Genomic DNA, 14,927 nt, shown 5'->3' with positions numbered 1-14,927 from the left:
TTATATATTTTTAAAAATTGTGCCTGGTTTAAAATCATGAGATGTCACAATTTTGACTCTATGTTAACTGTTGTAAGTGGGTTCCTTCAAGTCCAAAGCTGTCTAGTATGGATTAAGATATTCATCTTTCAGTTCTAACTGGTAGGATTTTTTTGAGTAATCAATGTGAAGTTTATTCCATTCTTACACCCATTTACAGATCGCATGAAAATGGCCAACATCATTCCTGAGCCTGTTCAGAGAACACTAGCTCCAGGTCTGCCTCCTACATACTCCTTCTTCATGCTGATCAAATTGCTGTGACATCAGGAGGGAGGCGATGCTTAACACACACTAACAAATATCCAACCTTTGAGACTGACAAACAAATATCCTGGAAGGTTTTCTTACTGATTATTATATTGTTATACATTTATTTTAAAAATTACAATTAAACTATCTCATCTCTTTCCCCCAACCCCAGTTTTTAACTTTACAAATTCAGGCTATTTGGAGATTTCACTACTCTCCCCGAACATTCCCCGCTCTTTTGAAGAATGGTAGTTTGACGGGTAAAAGATGGTTGAATGGGATGGTCTTCCTGAAGGTTTGAGGTTAGTCATTCCCTTACATTAGGAGGTCTTTAATGTCTTGTTTGTCTTTTTGAGATGTGCATCTATTCTTGCTGTTAGTACAGTCCCTGCAATACCAGGCAATTTTCTTTGCAGTATCTTCAATTAATTTTTTTTCTTCATTCTTGTATGGGATGTTGGTGTCATTCATTCCACCTATCAATCTGTGCTGAAGGAGATGGACTGATTACTTGAACATTTTATGCATTCTCCTTCCCTCTCAGCCAATGAACTTTGGTGAAATCAGCTTGATCACTTCCTCAGTTGAGATTAATTTTGTTTGATCTGCCACACTTTATTTTTGTTAGGAATTCTTCTTTGGAAGGCAGGGATATCAGACAGTTTTCTTTAATTTGTCCCTTCCAGATAACCTCAGCCTCTAATGTCAGATGTGAACTTGAAGTAGGGGGCTGCTCTCTGCTGTAAGTTGTCTGCCGGGTCTGAAATACTTTTCATTTCATTCACTGAAGTATTCTTCTATTAGAAGTCTTGCCACAGAGTTTGCTGTTAAAAGCAAAATAATTCGTTCCTATTGGAGTCTTCAGGCAACTGCTTCCATTGTCCATCTATTACAATACATTTGCCTTTCTTCTTGATTTTGTCTGCTACTTGCAATCTCAACTCTCACTTTTGTTAGCAATGGCAAGTATTTCAGCCATTGAAATGATTTTAGTCCTGGCTTTTTATCTTATTTAGAGAATAAACGAATAGTTTATCCCAATATAGCTTAACTTCAGGAGATTCTGTTTTTTGTTTATGTTCTACCATGAGCTTGTAGAAGCCAGCAATAATTTTTACTGCTTTGCCTTGACCTTTTTATTGTTTAACCATTTCAACCTTTTGAATGATACAGGGTCAGTACACGCTGTTCCTCTGAAGAGCTAAAATGTCTTGATTGTGAAGTACATGAAGATTTTCTAGTATTTGGAGATCTCTATGTTGGAGAATTGTTTGTGGCATACAATTAAAACATTATAATGCCCCCTTAACCATGTACCTAAACTTCTGCTGGCTATAAGTAGAATTCTTTTTTTCTGAGGAGATTCTAAGTCCCCTGTTTAATTTTTTTTTCTGAACTCAGGAGATTCTAAATCTCCTGTTTAATAAGTAGCATTTTATTAAACAGGATTCATTATTTGACAATATTATGACATTTTCTCCTGTTAAGTTTCTGAGGTGTCCACTGACAAAAATGATTGCATTCTAAAATGTTTGGCCTGGGTTGCTGATTTCTCCTCAGAAGCTACTAGTATTTGTCTTCTGCTAGAGACTGTTATGTCTTGGTTCTAACTTTATGTTGGCATCAATTTGATCTTTTCTGTGGTTGTGTCTTGCTACGACACAATTTCTGAAAGTGACCAACGTTGTTAAATTAAAAACATTCAGTCTAAAAGCTGTTTATCTAAAAGATTGCTTTGCTCTACAGATTGGCAAGGACTTTTTTTTAATCATCATATCCTATCAATTACTTTAGCTTACCTGTTATGCCATTTTGTGTTTTTGTGCCTTAAGAAATGAATAAATTATATAGATCTCTACCAATTTTATCCACTCCCCTTCGGACTGGTCTATTTTGTTTCCCAACGTCTAAGTTCTTTGAGGAAGTGAGGAAAATGATTGATGAGGATAAGGCAGTGAATGTTGTCTGTATGGACTTTACTAAAGCATTTGACAAGCTCCACCATGGTAGATGGCCCAGAAGACCAAGCTGCACAGAATCCATGGTGAGTTGATAAGTTGGATGTAAACTTGGTTTGCCCATAGAAGGCAGAGCTAGTTGTGGAGGGGTGTTTTTCTTTCTGGAGGTCTGAGGCCAGTAATGTTTCACAAGGATCAGTGCTGGGACAACCATTGTTTGTATACACACAAATGACTTGGATGAAAATGTTAGTTATCTGATTAGCATGTTTGTAGGTGATATGAAGATTGTTTATATGCATCTGCTGTCTTTGTACTTCTAGGTAGTAGATGTTCAGGATTGGAAGATGCTATCATAGAGTCAAAGAGTCATAGAGATGTACAGCATGGAAACAGACCCTTCAGTCCAACACGTCCGTGCCAACCAGATATCCCAACCCAATCTAGTCCCACCTGCCAGCACCCAGCCCATATCCCTCCAAACCCCTCCTATTCATATACCCTTCCAGATGCCTCTTAAATGTTGCAATTGTACCAGCCTCCACCACTTCCTCTGGCAGCTCATTCCATACATGTACCACCCTCTGCGTGAAAAAGTTGTCTATTTATCCTATCCATGTCCCTCAAAATTTTGTAAACCTCTATAAGGTCACCCCTCAGCCTCCAACGCTCCAGGGAAAACAGCCCCAGCCTGTTCAGCCTCTCCCTATAGCTCAAATCCTCCAACCCTGGCAACATCCTTGTAAATATTTTCTGAACCCTTTCAAGTTTCACAACATCTTTCCGATAGGAAGGAAACCAGAATTGCATGCAATATTCCAACAGTGGCCTAACCAATGTCCTGTATAACCGCAACATGACCTCCCAACTCCTGTACTCAATACTCTGACCAATAAAAGAAAGCATACCAAACGTCTTCTTCACTATCCTATCTACCTGTGACTCCACTTTCAAGGAGCTATGAACCTGCACTCTAAGGTCCCTTTGTTCAGCAACACTCCTGAGGACCTTATCATTAAGTGTATAAGTCCTGCTAAGATTTGCTTTCCCAAAATGCAGCACCTCGCATTTATCTAAATTAAACTCCATCTGCCATTTCTCAGCCCATTGGCCCATCTGGTCCAGATCCTGTTGTATCTGAGGTAACCCTCGTCGCTGTCCACTACACCTCCAATTTTGGTGTCATCTGCAAACTTACTAACTGTACCTCTTATGCTCACATCCAAATCATTTATGTAAATGACAAAACGTAGAGGACTCAGCATCGATCTTTTTGGACTCCACTGGTCACAGGCCTCTAGTCTGAAAAACAACCCTCCATCACCACCCTCTGTCTTCTACCTTTGAGCCAGTTCTGTATCCATATGGCTAGTTCTCTCTGTATTCCATGAGATCTAACCTTGTTAATCAGTCTCCCATGAGGAACCTTGTCGAATGCCTTACTGAACTTCATCAATCCTCTTTGTTACTTCTTCAAAAAACTCAATCAAGTTTGTGAGATTTCCCAGTCACAAAGCCATGTTGACTATCCTTAATCAGTCCTTGCCTTTCTAAATACATGTACACCCTGTCCCTCAGGATTCCCTCCAACAACTTGCCCACCTCAGAGGTCAGGCTCACCGGTCTATAGTTCCCTGGCTTGTCCTTACCATCCTTCTTAAACAGTGGCACCACGTTTGCCAACCTCCAGTCTTCCGGCACCTCACCTGTGACAATCGATGATACAAATATCTCAGCAAGAGGCCCAGCAATCACTTCTCTAGCTTCCCACAGAGTTATCGGGTACACCTGATTAGGTCCTGGGGATTTATCCACCTTTACACGTTTCAAGACATCCAGCACTTCCTCCTCTGTAATATGGACATTTTGCAAGATGTCACCATTTATTTCCCTACAGTCTATATCTTCCATATTCTTTCCCACAGTAAATACTAATGCAAAATCTTCATTTAGTATCTCCCCATTTTCTGTGGCTCCACACAAAGGCCGCCTTGCTGATCTTTGAGGGGTCCTTAATGTATTTGTAAAAACCCTTTGGATTCTCCTTAATTCTATTTGCCAAAGCTATCTCACAAATGAGCTTTAGTAAGATATTACAGGACATTTTGTAGATGTTATAAACTGCTGTCACTGTGTTGTTTGGCAAGCTGTAACATCATTTGTTACACTTCTGATTATGTATAGAAGTGTATTTACTAGTTCAGCATCTTTGTTACTTTTATAAACTATTCTAAATGTCAAGAAGTATCTGCTCTAGGATGTCCAATTTTGTGTCTTATGGCCCATCTTTGAGATCGTGTTTGCCTGCTAAAACTATTTCTGATAGCATGGCTTCTTAATGTGGTTAGCGTTGTTTCTTCCTCAAATAAATTTGTCCTTCAGTGATATCTGTTCTCCTGTGCTTTGGTTCTGTACTGGAGGGGCCCATACACTTTGCAGCTGTATTGAGGTTTTCCCATATTTTCAAGCTTTAATATGACTCCATTTGCATATTCCTTGTTCCTGAAAAGAAAATCTCCGTTTGAACAGAATCATACATATCTTTAAATGATTATCTGCTGTAAGTGAATTAGGTTGCGATTCCTGCAGCTTCCTGCTCCTGTTTTCTTTTGTGACCCTTTTATTTTTTTTCCAGCCCAACCTCATGTTCTGGTGGTGAAATCCAATTGGAGCTGTGATTTTATTACTGAATATTACTGCCTTTTCAGTCTAAACTCCTGCGTCATTTAACATTTCCCGTTTTGTACAAGAGATTTGTGACTGAGCCTCATGATGCAACCTGCATCTCTGCCCCTGCAGCTAAAATAATTCTTGTTTCTATACATCTTCTGTCAGGTCTGAAACACTTTTCATTTCACTCACTGAAGTATTCTTCTATTAGGAGTCTCCCCACAGGGTTTGCAGGTTTGCTGTCAAAAGCAATTCACAGAATCTATTCCTCTTGAACACTTTAGGCTCTCCAGCATGTTATTTTTTAATTGAAGCCCTACTTTCTCTTTCTTGGCATTATTTAGAATGAATGCTGGTCATTGCTGCTCACTAATGAGGCCATATTGTGTGTGAGTTTAAACCCTTGTGGTCTAGTGAGGATGAAGATGGGCGGCACGGTGGCACAGTGGTTAGCACTGCTGCCTCACAGCGCCGGAGACCCGGGTTCAATTCCTGCCTCAGGCGACTGACTGTGTGGAGTTTGCACATTCTCCCCGTGTCTGCGTGGATTTCCTCCGGGTGCTCCGGTTTCCTCCCACAGTCCAAAGATGTGCAGGTCAGGTGAATTGGCCATGTTAAATTGCCCCTAGTGTTAGGTAAAGGGGTAAATGTAGGGGAATGGGTGGGTTGCGCTTCGGCGGGTCGGTGTGGACTTGTTGGGCCGAAGGGCCTGTTTCCATACTGTAATGTAATCTAATCTAATCAAGATATCTTTCTGGTCCAGGTGGAATAGTCTGGTTGAGTAAACAATATGAAGTTTATTACATGACTGAAACTGTTTGCAGGTTGTATGAATAAGACCAACATTACTCCTGAGATTGTTAGGAACATATGAGCCTCAGTTCTATCTCCTACAAGCTCCTTCTTTACTCTAAGTTCAACCGATATTATCTCAGTGCCTGCTGCTCTCACTCAAGTATTAATCCTTTTAGGAGAAAGTGAGGTCTGCAGATGCTGGAGATCAAAGTTGAAACTTTATTGCTGGAACAGCACAGCAGGTCAGGCAGCATCCAGGGAACAGGAGATTCGACGTTTCGGGCACAGGCCCTTCTTCAGGAACCATTCCTGAAGAAGGGCCTGTGCCCGAAACGTCGAATCTCCTGTTCCCTGGATGCTGCCTGACCTGCTGTGCTGTTCCAGCAATAAAGTTTCAACTATTAATCCTTTTAGACAATTTTGCAACAGTGACAGCAGCATAAACAAGCTCACACCATGCCACTCAGTTTATTCAAATATAGAAGAATCGTAAATTCTGTACAAAATTCAAGTGCCAAAGTCCTGAAAGGGGTATGGAGAGAGGAGCAGAGAGCAGCAAGTTGGTTATTCAATCTGCATGTTCTATCTATGTTATATGCCACAAACACAAGTCAGCATTTGGCATGATAATGCTTGTCAAAGTTAACAGTAAAATTTTCCAATCAGTAGGTATTTAAAACAAACAAATTTCCAGTGAACCTTCAGTTTTCCCTGGAATTGAAATCAGTTAGTGCTGACCCACATACAAAAGAGAAAAGAATATTGTGAGTCTCACTTTTTAAACAAATTGTCCTTGATTCAGATCAGTGATGTGATGTAGCTTAGTTCTGAATTGCTAGGCTGAAAAGTTAGCAGAATAAAACAAAAAAACAATTTCTTGGAAACGACTTCAGGAATACCTAAAAAAGCTTACTTACTGGAAAGACTCTGTCGTTTTAAGTACAAAAGCAACTGTGTAGCCACCTACTGACGTAGAACCAGTGTGTGAATACTGCATGCTGCATTCACCAGAACACAAACATTTCACCATTAATTCCTTTTACATTTTCCCTGACAGCTACAAATTGTAGATCTTTCCCCAGAGACTTATTTCTTCACACATCTTGACAACAATGTTGGTTTATTATTTTTACACTTGAAGTATTCTTCCTAGAAAGTAAACCTTTGAAAAACATTAGTCATTATTTTTGGCTTTATATGCATTTGGCACACTGTATAGTGGGACTCATTGGAATTGAGGTACTAAACGTTTCACCGTGAAATGTTTTTCCGATCTTGAATATTTTTGGACCACTTATCTGGGGTTGAACAGATTTTGATTCAAGGACAGATATTTTATGTAGGAAATCCCATTCCATCATGCCCATTGTATTGATTTCCTCTTTAGGGAAATTTGCATTAAAATTAAGTCTGAGCAATTCATTTCCATTTTTTTCTCAGGTCTCAAACCTGTAGAATTCTTTAATCTTCCTTAAGCTTTTATACTCTGATCCTTCACTGCACTATTTACCTTGTTTTCCTTGTACTTGTTTTCTGCATGAAAGCATCTTGCATTATAGCACAGCTCCTTCATCTAAGTTTCTCAATGAAAGTAAATAGTGATGGAAATATAAAACTTGACCCCATTGTTGTCCATTTCCACTATGAATTGTACAATGGTTTTCTACCAAACAGCAATGGTGTCATATGTTTGGTTTTGCTGCTTTCGTCTGAAGTGGAATGCAGTTTAACCCAAGGAGAGATGTCCTATATGGTAAATTGCATTTTATTATTTGCCTTCTACTGACTGATTATTTCTCACACAGCAGAATATAACGCAAAAATCTAGGCCGACCTCTCACTGCAGAACAGAGGGATCTCGGCATTGTTAATGGTGCCATCTCTCAGACCCAATGTTAAACCAAGGCCCCCTCTGCCAAATAGATGTGAAAGAACTAAAGGCACTATTTCACAGGAGAACTACAGGGGAATTACAGCATCTTTGTCAATACTTATCTCTCAATCAACATCGGATTATCTCAAAAAATGGATTATTTGATCATTATGACATTGGTGCATGGAGGTCTCTGTGTGCAGAAATTAGCCAATGTTTTGAAATCTAGCTGAGTCATCTTTTCTTTCGTAAGTCGTCTGCAGCAATGATGCAAACCAAGCAGAAAATAGTGCAGCTGTATGGAGTCACAGTCAGCAGAAAGGATCCTGTTCCCTTGCTCCTGTGCTGTTAGCAGAAAGCTAGCAATTCTGGAATGCTTTGAATTGGTGAGAGCCGTCATGTCCAACTTTTAACTAGAAATAGATATAATTATTATAGTTAGCAACCTACCCACATCTATTTAAGAATAATAGTGAACTCGTGATGACATTGTTCACGTCAGAATATGATGCTGAGAAATTAGTGATGCTTCATTTACAGGCTCACGATGAATGGCAGCAGTCAGCAGATACCTCAACTGACAGAACCATGACTGCTCTGAAAGGGGCTTCAATCTAGCATCCATCATTTGGGGGAGCTGCCAGCACTGATTCCATCTCCACTGGCAGCTTGCCCATGTTCCAATGAGCCATGTTGAGCCACTAGGAACATAATGGAAGTCACCAAGATCCACTGGTATTGGGGCTAGAGAACCTTGGCATGGAGCAACAATGGGAAGATGCTGGAGTTTAACTTCAATGGGATCCTTACATTGCGAGGCACATAAATAGTATTGAAATGATCGAAAGATATGTTGCAGAATTCTTCACAAATCAGCATAGGAACTATACGAGTGTAATATTCTTGATCAACACTTTAGAATGGGAATTACTACAGTAAAGGAAGGTGATAAATACACTTAGCATGTTCTATAAAGAATGGAATGGAAATTGACTGGAACAAGTACTTAGTGTTCATTGCTAAAGGCTACACTGAGATGAATTTAAACTGTGAAATGTCCTTGCATGATACAAAATGTTTATATATCTGTGCAAAATGTTTATATATCTGTGCAAAATGTTTATATATCTGTTATACTGTAGGACCTGTTGTAGTTATTTCCCAATAAGTTAAATTAAAGTACATTCTTGAGCAGCTTAGTACTATCTTAAAAGCATTTTCAAACTGAGCCTCCTTTTCTTAAAGATGATATGGAACAGAAAGATATAAACTCTTGAGAAATAATTTGTAAAGGACATGTTAATCTTTGCAAATTAAGTAAACAGATAGATGGATTTAAATTAGTTAATAGCTATGAGTCAAAGTCCAGAGATTTCCACTTCTGTGAAATGTTTGTCTGATTCCATCCCCTATAGAGTGCATTGTATCTATTTTCATGCACAACACTGACTTCAGTTCATGTTAGTAGCTCTCGTATTCCATAGTGAAGTTTAAAAATTGACAGGTTATAATAAAACAGTACAGTGATACGTTTTGAAAAACATTTTTCAAAGCCTGAAGCTTTTGGAATGTCCACCTTCACATCAAAATGCCCCAACATGGACCCTTATGTAACAGGAAGATGTTAAATATGCTACACAAATGATCCCGATTAAGTCAAGCAGCACCCTCACGTAGATTTTGAAATGGGTTACGGCACAAGGAAATGAATTTCTACCTCATAATAAAAGGGAGCATCTGGTAAAATGTATTAAGGCTAATGTTTCTGAAGAATGCCAAGAGGGTAATTTGTTGAAAGAATGGAATTGTTTAATAAAGCGTCAGTGCATCAACTACCCAATGTGGAAATGATCGTGTGAAAGAACAACATATTCTGTTTGTCTATTGTTTTGTACATCATTCAGCTTTCAAAATCTATCTAATTTCATTTCCACAAATGCTCAACATTTAGAAAGTTACTTCTGGTCAATGTTTGACCATGAAACCAAATTAGAGATTTATCACAGATTCACAGATGTGGAAGCAGGCCATTTGGCCCATTGAATCCACACTGACCCTCTGAAAAGCATCCCACCTGGATCCACCCCATCCCTGTCACCCTGCATTTGCCAAGGCTAATCCACTTAACCTGCACATATCTGGACACTTTGGGCAGTTTAACATGGCCAATCCACCTAACCTGCACATCTTTGGACTGTGGGAAGAAGCCAGAGCACCCGGAGGAAACCCACACAGACAAGGGGAGAATGTGCAAACTCTACACAGTCATATGAGGTGGGAATCAAACCTGGGTCCCCAGTGCTGTGAGGCAGCATTTAGCCACTGTGCTGCCATTTAATGCATAATTGTGGAACATTTTTCTATTGATAGTGACCTCAGAAGAAGCAAAAGCAATCATCTTTTCACTGTTTCCTATTATGATGCAGAAATACAATGGTTAAAATTATATAGCAAAGTATCACAATCTGTTAATGGTTTGCACCTGTGCATTTAAACAAGGAGAGGTCTTACAGAATGCAGGATTTAATGGGCAATTATTAATCATTTATATCTTTAAAAACAAACTGATTTCAAACCTGGTTGTCCATTCAATCATTCCTTTGCCTGTGTCTCCCGGTCCCTCAAAACCTGTGGCCTGTTGGCATTGTCCTGATTTTTGACTGTGTTTGATTTAACAGGAAGCGGCAGCAGGTGATCGAACAAGTAGCCACAATTAAAGATGTTTTTGCTGAAAAGAAAGACAGTCATCAAGTTCTGCAGGTCAGCAAAATAAATCCTTTAGTTTTAAATGTTCTAACTGATGTGTTTTTAAACAATATTGATGTAGGAAAGAATCCCAAGAATTGTTCCAGGGATGAAGAACTTTAGCTGCCCAGGTAGACTGGAGAATTTGGGATTTGAAGAAGAGAAGTTTGAAAGGACTCTCGTTGAGGTACTCAAAATGTTGAGGGATTCGGATGGAGAAAATCTGTACCTGTTGTTGGAAGGACTGAGAACACTTGCACAAATGTAAGGCAAATGATAAAAGTAACAACGGCAACAGGAGAGAGTTTTGACTCACGGAGTGATTAGCGTCTGGAATGAACTGCCTGGGTGTATGATGGGGCTAGACTCAATCAAGGCTTTCAAGATCTGAAAAGAAAAACATGTGCAGGACTGTGGGGAGCATGGGTTGGGGTCAGTTAGCACTAAGCTCATATATCTATCGAGAACAGAATGGACATGATGGACTGAATGTCTTCCTTCTATGCTGTAACTATTCTGTGATGTTGAATTAGGTGGAGAGAAACCAGAAGAAATATTAAACACTCAACAGGGTTAATGTCAGTTCACATACAGTGCAATTCTGATAGTATTTTGTCATTACCTTTTGTTTCCATGTATATAAAATCTGTAACTAAATTTGTAAATGCAGATTGATCTCTTCCGTTTTCTTTGCACTTGTTTACTGTAGGTTTTCCTTGTTCTACATAACTTTCATAAGGAAGCCTATGGTTCTGGATTTTTCTCAGTTTGCTTATTAATTCTCAGCCGCTGGGAGGAAGAAAGAGAAATCTGGACAGACAGCAGCAGCTGATTTAGCCAGAGGTACAATGAGTGGTTTAGGAGGGAGATGAAGGGAAGGAGAGTAAAGCCACCCATGTTAAGATAATGGCTGAGAGGGCACTTCTGTCTGGACTCTTGGTGAATTTCCCAAGGCCACAGGATACTCAGCAGCTGTGGTTCGAATCATGTCGGCAGGGACAAAGATCAGAAGAGCAAAGTGCTTCAGCTTTCAGGGAGTCATGCCCCCAAAAAAGGTTGCGCTGGCCTTCTGCAGGGAGGAGGCATTCCAACAGGAGCTAATGTTACAACCCCGTGAGCATCTCTCTCGTGCTGGAAATATTCAATTGCACTACTCGGCTGACACCAGCTACATGAAGGCCCATGCAGATGGTGAGATACTGCTGGAATCTTGCTGCTACAGTGATAGCAATCACATTGTTGGTTCCCTATAAATAAAGGGCAGAATTTTATTGAGGTATTGAAATTCGCATCAGCCAGCTGGAGAGCTGTCAGACACCTGCCTTAGCTTTTCCAGCTAACGAACAACAGGAGTAGGCCAATCTACCCATCGAGCCTACTCCACCATTCAAATAAATCATGGCACATCATCTACCTCAATACAAATGTCCCATTCTGTCTCCAAATCCCTCGATCTATTGATTTCCATTTTGAACATGCTTGAGTTTCCATAGCTCTCTGGGCTAGACAATTCCAAAGATTCACCACCTTCTGAGTGAAGAACTTCCTTCACATCTCGATATTAAATGTTTAGATTAGATTACTTACAGTGTGGAAACAGGCCATTCGGCCCAATTAGTCCACACCGACCCTCCGAAGAGCAACCCATCCAGACCCATTCCCTTCCATTTACCGCATCACCTAACATTACGGGCAATTTAGTATGGCCAATTCACCTAACCTGCACGTTTTTGGATTGTGGGAGGAAACCGGAGCATCCGGAGGAAACCCACGCAGACATGGGGAGAATGTGCAAACTCCTGAGGCTGGGAATTGAACCTGGGTCTCTGGCGCTGTGAGGCAACAGTGCTAACCACTGTGCTACCATGCTGCCATGTTCTGTGACTATGATCCTTGATTCTGGACTCTTCATCCGATAAGTGAAACATCCTGTTTACATCTATCCTATTCCGATGTGTAAGAATTTGGAAGTTTCAATGAGATCACCTCTTATTCTTTGTAACTCAAGAAACTACAAACCCAGCTTCCCCCACCTCACTTCATAGAACAATCTCATCATCCCAGGGATTAATCTGGGGAACATTGACTGCTCTCACTCTGTGGTAAGTATATACTTCCTGAGATAAGAAAATTGAAACTGTACACAACACTGCAAGTATGGTCTCGCCAAGGCTCTATGTAATTGCAGCAAGACAGTTTTGTCTCCTTATTCAAGTCCTCTTGTAATGAAGCCCAACATATAATTTGTTTTTCTTATTGATTGCTGCATCTACATGCTAGCTCTCAGTAGGTCTCTTTGTGCACCAACATTTGCCAATCTTTTACCTTTTAAGAAGTATTTTGTCTTTTACCAGAATGGACAACTTCAAACGTATTCAGATTATACATCCATATGCCCTGTTCTCGTCCATTCACTTCGCCTGTCCAAGTCTACTTGAAGTTTTCTTGCAGCTTCTTCAAAACTTGCATTCCCACCTAGTTTTGTGGCATTGTCAAACTTATAAATATTACAATTGGTCCCCACATGCATATCATTTATATAAATTCAGAACAGCTGTGGCCCTAGTGCTGATCCTTGCAGTACCCCACCAGTAACTGTCTGTCATTATGATAATAAATTGATCTTTTATTTATTTGGAAGTGCTAGTGTTGGACTGTGGTGGACGAAGTTAAAAATCACTCAGCACTAGGTTATAGTCCAACAGGTTTATTTGGAAGCATTAGCTTTTGTGGCAGTGCCTCTTCATCAGGTGGTTGTGGAACATGGCCATACGACACAGGATTTATAGCAAAAGGGTTACAGTTTCATGGAGTTGTAATGATATGTTAAGTTGTTTTGCTCCTCTGGTTTCTGTCTGTTGACCAATTTTCAAACCATGCTAAAATATTCCCACAATTCCAAAGTGCACTACTTTTTAAAATAAATTCCTGTGTGCCACTTTATCCAAAGCTTTTCAAAAGCCTCACTTTATTAAATTTATTTGATCATCTTTGCTGGATTCTAAATTACTTCCAGTCTTCAGACTGATCACCTATTCTGGCATTCTAAGAAGCCATTTCCTCTGATCTAATATGTAGTTTTTAACTTCTTTCATTTACCACAGAATAATGCACAAATCAGGCAGTAGCAAGGCCACCAGCGCGCCTTCCCCTAGAATAAAGACCCCCAATAGTGGAAGTCATGCCTAGTGACAATGCTGGCCAATCAGAGGTTGTTTGAAATCGACGTTTCGGGCAAAAGCCCTTCATCAGGAATAAAGGCAGTGAGCCTGGAGTGTGGAGAGATAAGCTAGAGGAGGGTGGGGGTGGGGAAAAAGTAGCATAGAGTACAATGGGTGAGTGGGGGAGGGGATGAAGGTGATAGGTCAGGAAGGAGAGGGTGGAGTGGATAGGTGGAAAAGGAGATAGGCAGGTAGGCACGACATGGTTGAAGAGCTTTAGGGCAGAGGAAATGACCTGGGAGTTGCTGTGGGAGAGGGACTCCCTGAGATTCTTGGCAGGCAGGCAGCTTATCTCTCCACGCTCCAGGCTCACTGCCTTTATTCCTGATGAAGGGCTTTTGCCTTTGAGAATTTACCCTTCCCACCAGGTGTGGCAGGCTTCCTCACAGGCTGATCTGTCAGTCATGCCGCTTGCTAATAGGTCCACTTGCACCTGGATCAGTCTCTACAATGGGAGGAATGAGACCTTTAAGTGGTCCTTAGTTGGCCATTTTTAGTGATGTGGAGGGAATGTTGACAATGACCCTCTCTGAACAAAACTTAATTCAAGTGGAGGCCAGACTGTGGTGGGGTTTACCGTGTCTATTTCCAGCCTCCAAGCTCAGTATCTGTGGGAGCAGATGATTCCATCCATTGTATCTCCAGTCTCTTCAACACACTGCTGGGTCCAAATTGGCTAAACTGCTGTTCTACCCTGAAAGGATGACACATTAAAATTTGAGTATGATGTTAGCTGTGACATGAGCTATGCCTGGTACAAAGGATTTTTTGGAAGGATATGTCAATGCTGGCCGTTAAAGCTCAAGCACATCTCTGCAGCTATTACACCAAATATAGTAAACAGAAGCTGATGTAGGCCATTTGGCCCATCATGCTTGAACTTCCATTTTAACACCATACTCCTGCTCTCATCCTATAACCCATTGACACCTGTAGTCTCTAGATTACCAATCCTGATACAAGACAGTCATAGTATAGAAGGTCAGTCTGACATTAGGATATAACTGATATTTTCATAGTTGTTCCCTGTCTCAATCTTTAATGAATACTGAATATACAGTATATGAACGCACAGAAAAAAAAAGAAAATGAGAAGAAAAGAAGTCATTTTAAATAAAGCCTCCAGTTTTCTCACTGCAAATTCTTTAAGAACTGTTTATTTTGCCGAAGCAAGCTGAAAGCATCACTGCAGCAATTAATTCCTACCTCAAATTGGAATACCATTATCTATTATGTAGTAATTTGCAACATTACTGACAAAATAAGAACATTAGCATCTGGAGACAAATTCTTGCAACAACAATTTCACCTCCGGATATTAACTTATCACTATATCACATTCTGAACATTGCCAGTCACTGTCATACAATTGCT

General features: G+C 40.2%; 1 long non-coding RNA gene across 2 annotated transcripts in view; it reads right to left on the bottom strand.

The window, feature by feature from the left end:
- Window positions 1-490: 490 nt before the first annotated feature.
- LOC122564801 overlaps window positions 491-14,927 on the bottom strand; it is a 43,370-nt gene continuing 28,933 nt past the window's right edge. The window contains exons 2-3 of one of the 2 annotated variants that reach the window (XR_006316007.1): window positions 10,164-10,315; window positions 491-1,115 (exon numbers count right to left, since the gene is read on the bottom strand). This is a non-coding gene — a long non-coding RNA (uncharacterized LOC122564801). Of the gene's footprint in view, window positions 1,116-6,797; window positions 8,001-10,163; window positions 10,316-14,927 lie in introns of those variants that run through there. The other variant, XR_006316008.1, reaches the window with a different exon arrangement.

The sequence above is a fragment of the Chiloscyllium plagiosum genome, chromosome 30 (genome assembly GCF_004010195.1).
Source record: "Chiloscyllium plagiosum isolate BGI_BamShark_2017 chromosome 30, ASM401019v2, whole genome shotgun sequence".
Taxonomy (NCBI): domain Eukaryota; kingdom Metazoa; phylum Chordata; class Chondrichthyes; order Orectolobiformes; family Hemiscylliidae; genus Chiloscyllium; species Chiloscyllium plagiosum.
The sequence above is the reverse complement of the archived record's forward strand: the minus strand, read 5'-3'. Positions and strand labels throughout refer to the sequence as shown.